Below are 16,141 nucleotides of genomic sequence, written 5' to 3' on the forward strand. Positions count from 1 at the left end.
GAGAATTGGCTGGCGAACAGAAAGCAGAGAGTCGGGATAAATGGGTCCTTTTCCGGTTGGAAATCAGTGGTTAGTGGTGTGCCACAGGGATCAGTGCTGGGACCACAACTGTTTACAATATACATAGACGACCTAGAAGAGGGACAGAGTGTAGTGCAACAAAATTTGCAGATGACACTAAGATTAGTGGGAAAGCGGGTTGTGTAGAGGACTCCGAGAGGCTGCAAGGAAATTTGGATAGGTTAAGCGAATGGGCTAAGGTTTGGCAGATGGAATACAATGTCGGAAAGTGTGAGGTCATCCACCTTGGGGAAAAAAAACAGTAAAAGGGAATATTATTTGAATGGGGAGAAATTACAACATGCTGTGGTGCAGAGGGACCTGGGGGTCCTTGTGCATGAAACTCTTTTAGGAGTTCCCAAAAGGTTAGTTTGCAGGTGCAGCAGGTAATCAGGAAGGCGAATGGAATGTTGGCCTTCATTGCGAGAGGGATGGAGTACAAAAGCAGGGAGGTCTTGCTGCAACTGTATAAGGCCGCACCTGGAGTACTGCGTGCAGTTTTGGTCACCTTACTTAAGGAAGGATATACTAGCTTTGGAAGGGTACAGAGACGATTCACTAGGCTGATTCCAGAAATGAGGGGGTTACCTTATGATGATAGATTGAGTAGACTGGGTCTTTACTCCTTGGAGTTCAGAAGGATGAGGGGTGACCTTATAGAAACATTTAAAATCATGAAAGGGATAGACAAGATAGAGGCAGAGAGGTTGTTTCCATTGGTAGGGGAGACTAGAACTAGGGGGCACAGCCTCAAAATACGGAGGAGCCAATTTAAAACCGAGTTGAGAGGGAATTTCTTCTCCCAGAGGGTTGTGAATCTGTGGAATTCTCTGCCCAAGGAAGCAGTTGAGGCTAGCTCATTGAATGTTTTCAAGTCAAAGATAGATAGATTTTTAACCAATAAGGGAATTAAAGGTTACGGGGAGAGGGCGGGTAAGTGGAGCTGAGTCCACGACCAGATCAGCCATGATCTTATTAAATGGCGGAGCAGGCTCGAGGGGCTAGATGGCCTACTCCTGTTCCTAATTCTTATGTTCTTATGTACCTGCATGCCAACCTTCAGTGACTGATGTACCATGACACCCAGGTCTCGTTGCACCTCCCCTTTTCCTAATCTGTCACCATTCAGATAATAGTCTGTCTCTCTGTTTTTACCACCAAAGTGGATAACCTCACATTTATCCATATTATACTTCATCTGCCATGCATTTGTCCACTCACCAAACCTATCCAAGTCACTCTGCAGCCTCATAACATCCTCCTCGCAGCTCACACTGCCACCCAACTTAGTGTCATCTGCAAATTTGGAGATACTACATTTAATCCCCTCGTCTAAATCATTAATGTACAATGTAAACAGCTGGGGCCCCAGCACAGAACCTTGCGGTACCCCACTAGTCACTGCCTGCCATTCTGAAAAGTACCCATTTACTCCTACTCTTTGCTTCCTGTCTGCCAACCAGTTCTCAATCCACGTCAGTACACTACCCCCAATCCCATGTGCTTTAACTTTGCACATTAATCTCTTGTGTGGGACCTTGTCGAAAACCTTCTGAAAGTCCAAATACACCACATCAACTGGTTCTCCCTTGTCCTCTTTACTGGAAACATTCTCAAAAAATTCCAGAAGATTTGTCAAGCATGATTTCCCTTTCACAAATCCATGCTGACTTGGACCTATCATGTCACCTCTTTCCAATTGCGCTGCTATGACATCCTTAGTAATTGATTCCATCATTTTACCCACTACTGATGTCAGGCTGACCGGTATATAATTCCCTGTTTTCTCTCTCCCTCCTTTTTTAAAAAGTAGGGTTACATTGGCTCCCCTCCACTCCATAGGAACTGATCCAGAGCCTATAGAACGTTGGAAAATGACTGTCAATGCATCCGCTATTTCCAAGGCCACCTCCTTAAGTACTCTGGGATGCAGACCCTCAGACCCTGGGGATTTATCGGCCTTCAATCCCATCAATTTCCCCAACACAATTTCCCGACTAATAAGGACTTCCCTCAGTTCCTCCTTCCTACTAGACTCTCTGACCCCTTTTATATCCGGAAGGTTGTTTATGTCCTCCTTAGTGAATACCGAACCAAAGTACTTGTTCAATTGGTCTGCCACTTCTTTGTTCCCAGTTATGACTTCCCCTGATTCTGACTGCAGGGGACCTACGTTTGACTTTACTAACCTTTTTCTCTTTACATATCTATCGAAACTTTTGCAGTCCATTTTAATGTTCCCTGAAAGCTTCCTCTCGTACTCTATTTTCCCTGCCCTAATCAAACCCTTTGTCCGCCTCTGCTGAGTTCTAAATTTCTCCAGGTCCCCGGGTTCGCTGCTATTTCTGGCCAATTTGTATGCCACTTCCTTGGCTTTAATACTATCCCTGATTTCCCTTGATAGCCACGGTTGAGCCATCTTCCCTGTTTTATTTTTACGCCAGACAGGGATGTACAATTGTTGTAGTTCATGCGGTCTCTAAATGTCTGCCATTGCCCAGCCACTGTCAATCCCTTAAGTATCATTTGCCAATCTATCCTAGCCAATTCACGCCTGATACCTTCAAAGTTACCCTTCTATAAGTTCTGGACCATGGTCTCTGAATTAACTGTTTCCTTCTCCATCCTAATGTAGAATTCCACCATATTATGGTCACTCTTCCCCAAGGGGCCTCGCACAACGAGATTGCTAATTAATCCTCTCTCATTACACACACCCTGTCTAAGAAGGCCTCCCCCCTAGTTGGTTCCTCGACATATTGGTGTCGAAAACCATCCCTTATGCACGCCAGGAAATCCTCCTCCACCGTATTGTTTCCAGTTTGGTTAGCCCAATCTATATGCATATTAAAGTCACCCATGATAAATGCTGCACCTTTATTGCATGCACCCCTAATTTCCTGTTTGATGCCCTCCCCAACATCACTACTACTGTTTGGAGGTCTGTACACAACTCCCACTAGCGTTTTATGCCCTTTGGTATTCCGTAGCTCCACCCATACCGATTCCACATCATCCAAGCTAATGTCCTTCCTTACAATTGTATTAATTTCCTCTTTAACCAGCAATGCCACCCCGCCTCCTTTTCCTTTCTGTCTATCCTTCTTAAATGTTGAATACTCATGGATGTTGAGTTGCCAGCCTTGTTCACCCTGGAACCATATCTCTGTGATGCCTACCACATCGTATCCGTTAACTGCTATCTGCACAGTTAATTCGTCCACCTTATACCGAATACTCCTCGCATTGAGGCACAGAGCCTTCAGGCTTGTCTTTTTAATACACTTTGACCCTTTAGAATTTTGCTGTAAAGTAGCCCTTTTTGTTTTTTGCCTTGGGTTTCTCTGCCCTCCCCTTTTACTCATCTCCTTTCTATCTTTTGCTTCTGTCTCCATTTTGCTTCCCTCTGTCTCCCTGCATTGGTTCCCATCCCCCTGCCATATTAGTTTAACTCCTCCCCAACAGCATTAGCAAACACTCCCCCTAGGACATTGGTTCCGGTCCCGCCTAGGTGCAGACCGTCCGGATTGTACTGGTCCCACCTCCCCCAGAACCGGTTCCAATGCCCCCGGAATTTGAATCCCTCCCTGCTGCACCATTGCTCAAGCCACGTATTCATCTGCGCTATCCTGCGATTCCTACTCTGACTAGCACGTGGCACTGGTAGCAATCCCGAGATTACTACTTTTGAGGTCCTACTTTTTCATTTAGCTCCTAAATTCGTCTCTTAGGACCTCATCCCGTTTTTTACCTATATCGTTGGTACCAATGTGCACCACGACAACTGGCTGTTCACCCTCCCTTTTCAGAATGTCCTGCACCCGCTCCGAGACATCCTTGACCCTTGCACCAGGGAGGCAACATACCATCCTGGAGTCTCGGTTGCGGCCGCAGAAACGCCTATCTATTCCCCTTATAATTGAATCCCCTATCACTATCGCTCTCCCACTCTTTTTCCTGCCCTCCTGTGCAGCAGAGCCAGCCACGATGCCTTGAACTTGGCTGCTGCTGCCCTCCACTGATGAGTCATCCCCCCCAACAGTACTCAAAGCGGTGTATCTGTTTTGCAGGGGGATGACCGCAGGGGACCCCTGCACTACCTTCCTTGCACTGCTCTTCCTGTTGGTCTTCCATTCCTTATCTGGCTGTGGACCCTTTACCTGCGGTAAGACCAACTCGCTACACGTGCTAATCACGTCATTGTCAGCATCGTGGATGCTCCAGAGTGAATCCACCCTCAGCTCCAATTCCGCAACGCGGTCCGTCAGGAGCTGGAGGCGGATACACTTCCCGCACACGTAGTTGTCAGGGACACCGGAAGTGTCCCTGAGTTCACACATGGTATAGGAGGAGCATATCATGTGACCGAGCTCTCCTGCCATGACTTAACCCTTAGATACACTTAATTTGGCGACAACAATGTTAGCAGGTTACTTACTGATATAAAAAAGAAGAGAAGCTACTCACCAATCACCAGCCAATCACTTACCCCTTTGGCTGTGACGTCACCTTTTGATTTCTTTCTACTTTTTTTGCTTTTTCTCCCGGCTAGAGCTGCACCGGCTGGGCCTTTATAGGCCTCACCAACGCCACGAACTCCCGCCTCTGACTGCCGCCGCCTCTCGCTGCCGCTTGGGATGCATTGAAGATTGTACAGGGAGGGATAGGGTGTGGGAAAGGATGTGAGGAACTTGGGTCTTGTGGCCTGGGGGAGGGGATCTCCTTGAATTATGTGGATTATTGAGGAATGTGAATGGCCAGGAAAGTAGGGATAGAAAAACATGAATGGACTTTACTGAGAAGTAGATTTAGAGCAGTTCCCAGCAAGACTTTCTCTTTGTTCTCCCCGTGCCTGTTTGCGGGCCTAATTGAATTTCAAGGCCCGATCTCTGTTTTCTGAGTGAGACAGACAGATAGACAGGCAAACACATACACACACACACACACACACACACACACACACACACAGCCCCCCCCCCCCCACACACACACACAGACACACACCCAGGCAGACAGACACACACACACATACACAGGCACCCACACACACAGGCACACGCAGATACACACACACACAATCACACACAGACATACAAAGATAGACATACACACTCAGACAGGCGACAGACAGATAGTCTGACTGTTGGCAAATAGAGAGAGGCACAAAGAGCACCAGGGAATAGAGAACAGCCTGTCAGAGAGGAGAATGCGAGTGAGGACAGACGGGCTGTCATTATACTCAGCCCTCGCTGTCTCTGTCATTCCCGGATCTGCCAATTACCAGCCAGCTTGTATTTTAATTTTGATTGAAACAAATGAACACTCAGCAGATTTGGGTCCCTTTTTCACACGGTGCTTGTGTGCTACTCATCACCTTCATCAGCACCATTGTGATGTCACAGTTTCCTCATTGCAACTTGGCCCAGCAGCCTGAGCAGCCTCAGCTGTCTGCCGCCTCGCCACATAGACACCGATTGTGAGACAAGTATTACCAGGAGAGGGTTATCAGGGCTGGGTCATCACTCACAGCTCGGTAAATGTTAGCAGCCAGGATCGGTCCTGGTCATCCTTCAGAACAACTCCGAGGTAATTTGGGGGTTCACGCAACTGGTTCCAGGGGTGAGGGACTTCAGTTACAGTGGGTAGGCTGGAGAAGCTGGGGTTGTTCTTCTGGGAGCAGCGAAGGCCAAGAGGAGATTTGATGGAGGTGTTTAAAACCATGAAGGGTTGAGGTAGAGTCAATAAAAAGAAACTGTTTCCATTGGCTGAAGGGTGGATAACCAGAGGGCACAGATTTAAGGTAATTGGCAAAAGAGAATGGGGAGAGAATGGGAACATGTTTTTTAAGCAGCGCGTTGTGATCTGGAATGCACTGCCTGAAAAGGTGGTGGAAGCAGATTCAATAGAGAATTGGATAAATACCAACCCTTGTACATGGCCTTCTTTGATCTTACAAAGGCCTTTGACACTGTCAACCGCGAGGGACTATGGAGCGTCCTCCTCCATTTGTCACCATCCTCCGCCTGCTCTACGACGACATGCAAACTGTGATCCTGACCAACGGATCCATCACAGACCCAATCCACGTCCGGACCGGGGTCAAGCAGAACTGCATCATCCCGCCAACCCTCTTCTCGATCTTCCTCGCTGCAGTGCTCCACCTCATACTCAACAAGCTCCCCACTGGAGTGGAACTAAACTACAGAATCAGTGGGAACCTGTTCAACCATCGTCGTCTCCAGGCCAGGTCCAAGACCGTCCCAACCTCTGTCGTCGAACTACAGTATGCGGATGATGCTTGCTTCTGTGCACATTCAGAGACTGAACTCCAAGTCATAGTCAACATCTTTACTGAGGCGTACGAAAGCATAGGCCTTACACAAAGGTCCTCCAGCAACCTGACCCCGCCACACAGCACTGCCCCCCAGTCGTCTGGATTTCGGAAGCGCCTGGGTCTGTAGGAGAAGAAGAAAGATTACAAGCTTCGTGCACAGGACTACCATCGCAAACAGAACACCCTAAAGGCACTACGCCAAAAGGTGTTGGGAGAAGAATCCAGATGAATTCTATTTTCGCATGACCAGCACCAAACTCCAGGATGGGGTTCACGTTATCAAGCAGTCTGATGAGAAAGCAACTGAGGAGCAGCTGAAGATCATGAGAACGCAAGATGTTAAATATGTGGAAATGAAACGGGTTACCGAGGCAAAGAAAATTGCCTCGGCACAGCACTGCCCCCCCAGTCGTCAAGATCCATGGCGGGCCCTGGACAACGTGGACCACTTTCCATACCTCGGGAGCCTATTATCAGCAAGAGTAGATATCAACGACAAGGTTCAGCCTCCAGTGCGCCAGCACAGCCTTCGGCCGCCTGAGGAAAAGAGTGTTCGAAGACCAGGCCCTCAAATCTGCCACCAAGCTCATGGTCTACAGGGCTGTAGTGATACCCGCCCTCCTGTATGGCTCAGAGACGTGGACCACCTTAAATCGCTGGAGAAATACCACCAACAATGTCTCCGCAAGATCCTGCAAATCCCCTGGAAGGACAGATGCACCAACGTTAGCGTCCTCGATCAGGCCAACATCCCAGCATCGAAACACTGATCACACTCGACCAGTTCCGTTGGGCGGGCCATATTCTTCGCATGCCTGGCACAAGACTCCCAAAACAAGCGCTCTACCCGGAACTCCTACACGGCAAGCGAGCCCAAGATGGGCAGAGATAATATTTCAAGGACACTCTCAAAGCCTCCTTGATAAAATGTAACATCGCCACCGACAACTGGGAGTCCCTGGCCAAAGACCGCCCTAAGTGGAGGAAGAGCATCCGGGAGGGCGTTGAGCACCTCGAGTCTCGTCGCCGAGAGCATGCAGAAAACAAGCGCAGGCAGCGGAATGAGCATGCGGCAAACCAGACTCCCCACCCACCCTTTCCTTCAACCACTGTCTGTCCCACCTGTGACAGAGACTGTAATTCCCGTATTGGACTATACAATCGCCTGAGAACTCACTTTTAGAGTGGAAGCAAGCCTTCCTCGATTTTGAGGGACAGCCTATGATGGATAAATAATTGAAAAGGAAAAATTTGCAGGGCTATGGGGAAAGAGCAGGGGAGTGAGACTAATTGTAAAGGTCTTTCAAATAGGCACAAGCACAATGGGCCGAATGGCCTCAGTCTGTGCTGTATTATTCTATAATTTCACTATGTTAGATGTGTCAAAAGGTGAATTAGTTGCTTCTTCTATAGCTGAACTGGTTGAGACAGTGAGTTTCTGAGACCCACACATAGACCGATATGGCTCCAGATCTAAACCCTGGTCCATGCTCCAGGTTTACTGTCCGCTCCGTGTTCCGGGTTTAATACCCGGTCAGTGCTCTGGGTTTTATGTCCAGTCTGTGCTCCAGGTTTAATGTCCAGTCCATGCTCCGGGTTTAATATCCAGTCCGTGCTCCGGATTTAATGTCGGGTCCATGCTCCGGGTTTAATACCCGGTCCTGCTCCTGATTAATACCCAGTCCGTGCTCCGGGTTTAATGCCCGGTCCGTGCTCCGGTTTTAATGCCCGGTCCGTGCTCCGGTTTAAATGCCCGGTCCGTGCTCCGGGTTTAATACCCGATCTGTGCTCTAGGTTTAATGTCCGGTCCGTGCTCTGGGTTTAATGTCCGGTCCGTGCTCCGGGTTTAATGCCCGGTCCGTGCTCCGGTTTTAATGCCCGGTCCGTGCTCCGGTTTTAATGTCAGGTCCGTGCTCCGGGTTTAATACCCGATCTGTGCTCCGGGTTTAATGCCCAGTCCGTGCTCCAGGTTTAATACCCGGTCCATGCTCCGGGTTTTATTTATATTTATGTTTTATTTATATGGTGGATGGAGAAAGCACAGGAGATTCAGCAGCTGGCCGACAGCCATGACGTGCGAGATTTCTTCACCGCAATCAAGTCCACTTATGGCTCAAGCACCCAAGGCCCCACTCCGCTGCTGGCCAAGAATGGGGTGACACTCATCAAGGACACCGAGGCAGTCAGGGCCCGCTGGAAGGAGCACTTTGAAGATCTCCTCAATCGAGACTCTGCCTTTGACACGAGTGTCTTCGACTCCATCTTGAAGCATGCTACACGCCACCATCTCAGCAAAACCCCAGCCCTGCACAAGGTAGAAAAGGCAATCCGTCAGCTCAAAAACAACAAGGCATCAGGAGCAGCTGAGGTACTAAAGTATGGCGGAGAGGCACTATTAGCTTGAATGCATGACCTCATCTCTCTCATCTGGAAGGAGAAGAATATGCCTGGAGACCTCCGAGATGCCGTAATCGTGGCCATTTTTTAAAAAGGGGACAAGTCCAACTGTGGTAACTACAGAGGAATCTCCCTGTTGCCGGCCACTGGGAAAGTCATCGCTAGAATCCTCCTCAACAGTCTTCTCCCTGTGGCTGAAGAGCTCCTCCCGGAGTCGCAGTGCGGATTCCGTCCACTACGGTTTACAACGGACATGATCTTCACGGCACCACAACTGCAAGAGAAATGCAGGGAACAGCACTAACCCTTTGACACTGTCAACCACGAGGGACAATGGAGCGTCCTCCTCCGTTTCAGCTGCCTCCAAAAATTTGTCACCATCCTCCGCCTGCTCCACGACGACATGCAAGCTGTGATCCTGACCAACGGATCCACCACAGACCCAATCCACATCCGGACCAGGGTCAAACAGGGCTGCTTCATCGCACCAATCCTCTTCTCGATCTTCCTCGCTGCAGTGCTCCATCTCACACTTAACAAGCTCCCCGTTGGAGTGGAACTAAACTACAGAACCAGTGGGAACCTGTTCAACCTTCGTTGCCTCCAGGCTAGATCCAAGGTCGTCCCATCTTCTGTTGTCGAGTTACAGTACGCGGACGACGCTTGTGTCTGCGCACATTGAGAGGCTGAACTCCAAGCCATCGTCAACATCTTCACCGAGGCATACGAAAATATGGGCCTTACACTAAACATCCATAAGACAAAGGTCTTTCACCAACCTGACCTCACCACACAGTACTGTCCCCGCTGATCAAAATCCATGGCACGGCCTTGGACAACGTGGAGCACTTTCCATACTTCGGAGCCTACTATCAGCAAGGGCAGACATCGATGATGAGGTCCAACACCTCTTCCAGTGTGCCAGTGCAGCCTTCGGTCGCCTGAGGAAGAGAGTATTCATGAATCAGGCCCTCAAATCTGCCACCAAGCTCGTGGTCTACAGGGCTGTAGCGATACCCGCCCTCCTGCATGGCTCAGAGACGTGGACCGTCTACAGTAAACACCTCAAATCGCTGGAGAAATACCACCAACGATGTCTCCGTAAGATCCTGCAAATCCCCTGGGAGGACAGATGCACCAACGTCAGTGTTCGCGATCAGGCCAACGTCCCCAGCATCGAAGCACTGACCACACTCGACCAAGTTCGTTGGGCAAGCCATATTGTTCGAATGCCTGGCACAAGACTCCCAAAGCAAGCAATCTACTCGGAATACCTACACGGCAAGCGAGCCCAAGGTTGGCAGAGGAAACGTTTCAAGGACGCTCTCAAAGCCCCCTTGATAAAATGCAACATCCCCGCCGACACCTGGGAGTCCCTGGCCAAAGACCGCCCTAAGTGGAGGAAGAGCATCCGGGAGGACACTGAGCACCTCGAGTCTCGTCGCCGAGAGCGTGCAGAAAGTAAGTGCAGGCAGCGGAAGGAGCGTGCGGCAAACCAGTCCCACCCTCCCTTTCCCTCAACCACTGTCTGTGCCACCTGTGACAGAGACTGTAATTCCCGTATTGGACTGAGAACTCACTTTTAGAGTGAAAGCAAGTCTGCCTCAATTTCGAGGGACTGCCTATGATGATGCTCTGGGTTTAATGTCCGCTCTGTGTCCTGGGTTTAATGTCTGGTCCGTGCTCCAGGTTTTATGTCCGGTCCGTGCCTCGGGTTTAATGTCCGGTCCGTGCTCCGGGTTTTATGTCCGGTCCGTGCTCCGAGTTTTATTTATATTTATATTTTATTTATATGGCACAGGAGATCCAGCAGCTGGCCGACAGCCATGACGTGCGAGGATTCTTCACCGCAGTCAAGTCGACCAATGGCTGAAGCACCCAAGACCCCACCCCGCTGCTGGCCAACAACGGGGAGACACTCATCAAGGACACCGAGGCAGTCAGGGCCTGCTGGAAGGAGCACTTCGAAGATCTCCTTAATTGAGACTGCCTTTGACACGAGTGCTCTCGACTCCATCTCGAAGCATGCTACCCGCCACCATCTCAGCAAAACCCCAGCCCTGCACAAGATAGAAAAGGCCATCCGTCAGCTCGAGAACAATAAGGCACGGAAGCGGATGGAATCCCCGCTGAGACACTAAAGTATGGGGCGGAGAGGCACTATTGGCTCGAATGCATGACACCATCTCTCTCATCTGGAAGGAGAAGAGCATGCCGGGAGATCTCAGAGATGTCGTAATCATGATCATATTTTAAGAAGGGGACAAGTCCGACTGCGGTAACTACAGAGGAATCTCCCTGTTATCAGCCACTGGGAAAGTCATCGCTAGAATCCTCCTCAACCGTCTTCTCTCAACTGTCTTCTCCCTGTGGCCGAGGAATTCCTCCCGGAGTCACAGTGCAGATTCCATCCACTACGGGGTACAATGGACATGATCTTCACGGCACGACAAAGACAAGAGAAATGCAGGGAACAGCACCAACCCTTGTACATGGCCTTCTTTGACTCACAAAGGCCTTTGACACTGTTAACCGCGAAGGACTATGGAGCGTCCTCCTCCGTTTCGGCTGCCCCTAAAAGTTTGTCACCATCCTCCGCCTGCTCCACGGCGACATGCAGGCCGTGATCCTGACCAACGGATCTACCACAGACCCAATCCACGTCTGGACCGTGGTCAAGCAGGGCTGCGTCATCGCGCCAACCCTCTTCTCGATCTTCCTCGCTGCAATGCTCCATCTCACTCTCAACAAGCTCCCCGCTGGAGTGAAACTAAACTACAGAACCAGTGGGAACCTGTTCAACCTTCATCGCCTCCAGGCCAGATCGAGGACTGTCCCATCCTCTGTTGTCGAGTTACAGTACGCGGACGACGCTTGTGTCTGCGCACATTCAGAGTCTGAACTCCAAGCCATTGTCAACATCTTCACCGAGGCATACGAAAATATGGGCCTTACACTAAACATACGTAAAACAAAAGTCCTCCACAAACCTGACCCCGCCACACAGCACTGCACCCCGCTCATCAAAATCTACGGCGTGGCCCTGGACAACGTGGACCACTTTCCATACCTCGGGCGCCTACTATCAGCACGGGCAGACCTCGATGACGAGGTCCAACACCGCCTCCAGTGCGCCAGCGCAGCCTTCGATCACCTGAGGAAGAAAGTGTTTGAGGATCAGGCCCTCAAATCTGGCACCACGTTTATGGTCTACAAGGCTGTAGTGATACTCGCCTCCTGTATGGCTCAGAGACCAGATGCACCAGACACCTCAAATTGCTGGAGAAATACCACCAACGATGTCTCCGTAAGATCCTGCAAAATCCCCTGGGAGGATAGATGCATCAATGTCAGTGTTCTCGATCAGGCCAACATCCCCAGCATCGAAGGACTGACCACACTCGACCAGCTCTGTTGGTTAAGACATATTGTCCGCATGCCCGACACATGACTCCTAAAGCAAGCGCACTACTCAGAACTTCTACATGGCAAGCAAGCCCCCAGTAGGCAGAGGAAACATTTCAAGGACATTCTCAAAACCTCCTTGATAAAATGCAACATCCCCACCGACACCTGGGAGTCCCTGGCCAAAGACCGCCCTAAGTGGAGGAAGAGCATCCGGGAGGGCGCTGAGCACCTCGAGACTCGTCGCTGAGAGCATGCAGAAACCAAGCGCAGACAGCGGAAGGAGCGTGCAGCAAACCAGACTCCCCACCCACCCCTTCCTTCAACCACTGTCTGTCCAACCTGTGACAGGGATTGTAATTCCCGTATTGGACTGTACAGTCCCCTGAGAACTCACTATTAGAGTGGAAGCAAGTCTTCCTCGATTTCGAGGGACTGTCTATGATGATGCTCCGGGTTTAATATCCAGTCCTAGCTCCGAGTTTAATGCCCGGTCCGTGCTCCGAGTTTAATACCTGGTCCGTGCTCCAGGTTAATGTCCGGTCGGTGCTCCGGTTTTAATGTCCGGTCCGTGCTCCAAGTTTAATGTCCGGTTCGTGCTCCGGGTTTGATCACAGGCAGTCCCTCGAAATTGAGGAAGACTTGCTTCCACTCCAAAAGTGAGTTCTCAGTTAATTGAACAGTCCAATACAGCAATTGCAGGTGGGGTAGAGTCGTTGGAGAAAAGGGTGGGTGGGGAGTCTGGTTTAAGAACATAAGAAATAGGAGTAGGCCATACAGCCTCTCGAGCCTGCTCTGCCATTGAATACGATCATGGCTTGTCCGATCATGGACTCAGAGCTACTTCCCTGCCTGCTCCCCATAACCCTTTAATCCCTTATCGGTTAAGAAACGGTCTATCTCTGTCTTAAATTTATTCAATGTCCCAGCTTCCACAGCTCTCTGAATTACAACCCTCTGAGAGAAGAAATTCCTCCTCATGTCAGTTTTAAATGGGTGGCCCCTTATTCTAAGATTATGCCCTCTAGTTCTAGTCTCCCCTGTCAGTGGAAACATTCACTCTGCATCCACCTTGTCAAGCCTCTTATACATTTTGATAAGATCACCTCTCATTCTTCTGAATTCCAATGAGTAGATGCTCAACCTTTCCTCATAAGTCAACCCCCTCATCTCCGGAATCGACCTAGTGCACCTTCTCTGAACTGTCTCCAAAGTAAGTATATTCTTTCGTAAATATGGAAACCAAAACTGCACGCAGTATTCCAGGTGTGGCCTCACAAATACCCTGTACAGCTGTAGCAAGACTTCCCTGCTTTTATACTCCATCCCCTTTGTAATAAAGGCCAAGATTCCATTGGCCTTCCTGATCACTTGCTGTATCTGCATACTAACCTTTTGTGTTTCATGCAGGTCCCACTGTACTGCAGCATTTTGTAATTTTTCTACATTTAAATAATAGCTTGCTCTTTGATTTTTTTTCTGCCAAAGTGCATGATCTCACACTTTCCAACATTATACTCCATCTGCCAAATTTTTGCCCAGTCACTTAGCCTGTCTATGTCCTTTTGAAGATTTTTTTGTGTCCTCCTCACACATTGTTTTTCCTCAGCAAACTTGGCTACGTTACACTCAGTCCTTTCTTCCAAGTCGTTAATATAGATTTTAAATTGTTGGGGTCCCAGCACTGATCCCTGCGGCATCCCACTAGTTACTAATTGCCAACCCGAGAATGAACCATTTATCCCGACTCTCTGTTTTCTGTTAATTAGCCAATCCACTATCCATGCTAATATATTACCCCCAACCCCGTGAACTTTTATCTTGTGCAGTAACCTTTTATCCCATAGTACTTAAGGAAGTGGCCTAGAAATAGTAGATGCATTGGTGGTCATTTTCCAACATTCCATGGACTCTGGATCAGTTCCTATAGATTGGAGGGTCGCTAATGTAACCCCACTTTTTAAAAAAGGAGGGAGAGAAAACAGGGAATTATAGACTGGTTAGCCTGGCATCGGTAGTGGGGAAAATGCTGGAATCAATTATTAAAGATGTAATAGCAGCGCATTTGGAAAGCAGTGACAGGATCAGTCCAAGTCAGCATGGATTTATGAAAGGGAAATCATGTTTGACAAATCTTCTAGAATTTTTTGAGGATGTAACTGGTAGAGTGGATAAGGGAGAACCAGTGGATGTGGTGTATTTGGACTTTCAAAAGGCTTTTGACAAGGTCCCACACAAGAGATTAGTGTGCAAAGTTAAGGCACATGGGATTGGGGGTAATGTATTGAAGTGGATAGAGAACTGGTTGGCAGACAGGAAGCAAAGAGTGGGAATAAACGGGTCCTTTTCAGAATGGCAGGCAGTGGCTAGTGGGGTACCGCAAGGTTCAGTGCTGAGACCTCTGCTATTTGCAATATATATTAATGATTTAGATGAAAGAATTGAATGTAATATCTCCAAGTTTGCAGATGACACTAAGCTGGGTGGCAGTGTGAGTTGTGAGGAGGATGCTAACAGGCTGCAGGGTGACTTGGACAGGTTAGGTGAGTGGGCAAATGCATGGCAGATGCAGTATAATGTGGATAAGTGTGAGGTTATCCACTTTGGTGGCAAAAACAGGAAGGCAGATTATTATCTGAATGGTGACAGATTAGTAAAAGGGGAGGTGCAACGAGATCTGAGTGTCATGGTACATCAGTCATTGAAAGTAGGCATGCAGGTACAGTAGTCAGTAAAGGAAGCGAATGGCATGTTGGCCTTCATAGCGAGGGGATTTGAGTATAGGAACAGGGAGGTCTTATTGCAGTTGTACAGGGCCTTGGTGAGACCACACTTTGAGTATTGTGTGCATTTTTGGTCTCCTAATCTGAGGAAGGACATTCTTGTTATTGAGGGAGTGCAGCGAAGGTTCACCCGACTGATTCCCGGGATGGCAGGACTGACATATGAAGAAAGACTGGACCTACTAGGCTTATATTCACTAGAATTTAGAAGAATGAGAGACGATCTCATATAAACATATAAAATTCTGATGGGATTGGACAGGTTAGATGCAGGAAGAATGTTCCCGATGTTGGGGAAGTCCAGAACCAGGGGTCACAGTCTAAGGATAAGAGATAAGCCATCTAGGACCGAGATGAGGAGAAACTTTTTCACTCAGAGAATTGTGAACCTGTGGAATTCTCTACCACAGAAAGTTATTGAGTCCAGTTCGTTGGATATATTCAAAAGGGAGTTAGATGTGGCCCTAACGACTAAAGGGATCAGAGGGTATGGAGAGAAGGCAGGAATGGGGAACTGAAGTTGCATGATCAGCCATGATCATATTGAATGGTGATGCAGACTCAAATGGTCGAATGGCCTGCTCCTGCACCTATTTTCTATGTTTCTATTTGGCACCTTGTCAAATGCCATCAGGTCCAGGGGATTTATCCGCCTTTGGTCCTGTTATCTTACTAAGTACCGTCTCCATAGAGATTGTAATTGTGTTAAGTTCCTCCCCCCCACCTATAGCCCCTTGACTATCCACTCTTGGTATATTGTTTGTGTTCTCTACCGTAAAGATTGATACAAAATATTTGTTCAGAATTTCTGCCATCTCGATGTCCCCATTACTAATTCCCCGGTCTCGTCCTCTAACGGACCAACATTTACTTTAGCCACTCTTTTCCTTTTTATATACCTATAGAAACTCTTGCTATCGGTTTTTATATTTCGTGCTTGTTTACTTTCATAGTCTATCTTCCCTTTCTTAAACATTTTTTTAGTCATTCTTTGCTGGCTTTTAAAAGCTACTAGTTTTGGCCACTTTGTATGACCTTGTTTTTAATTGGAGACTGTCCTTTATTTCTTTAGTTTTTTACACCTTTTTCTCCTCACTGGAATATATTTTTCTTGAGAGTTGTCAAATATCTCCTTAAATATACACCACTGTTCATCAACCGT

Source organism: Pristiophorus japonicus, chromosome 19 (genome assembly GCF_044704955.1).
Source record: "Pristiophorus japonicus isolate sPriJap1 chromosome 19, sPriJap1.hap1, whole genome shotgun sequence".
Classification (NCBI taxonomy): domain Eukaryota; kingdom Metazoa; phylum Chordata; class Chondrichthyes; family Pristiophoridae; genus Pristiophorus; species Pristiophorus japonicus.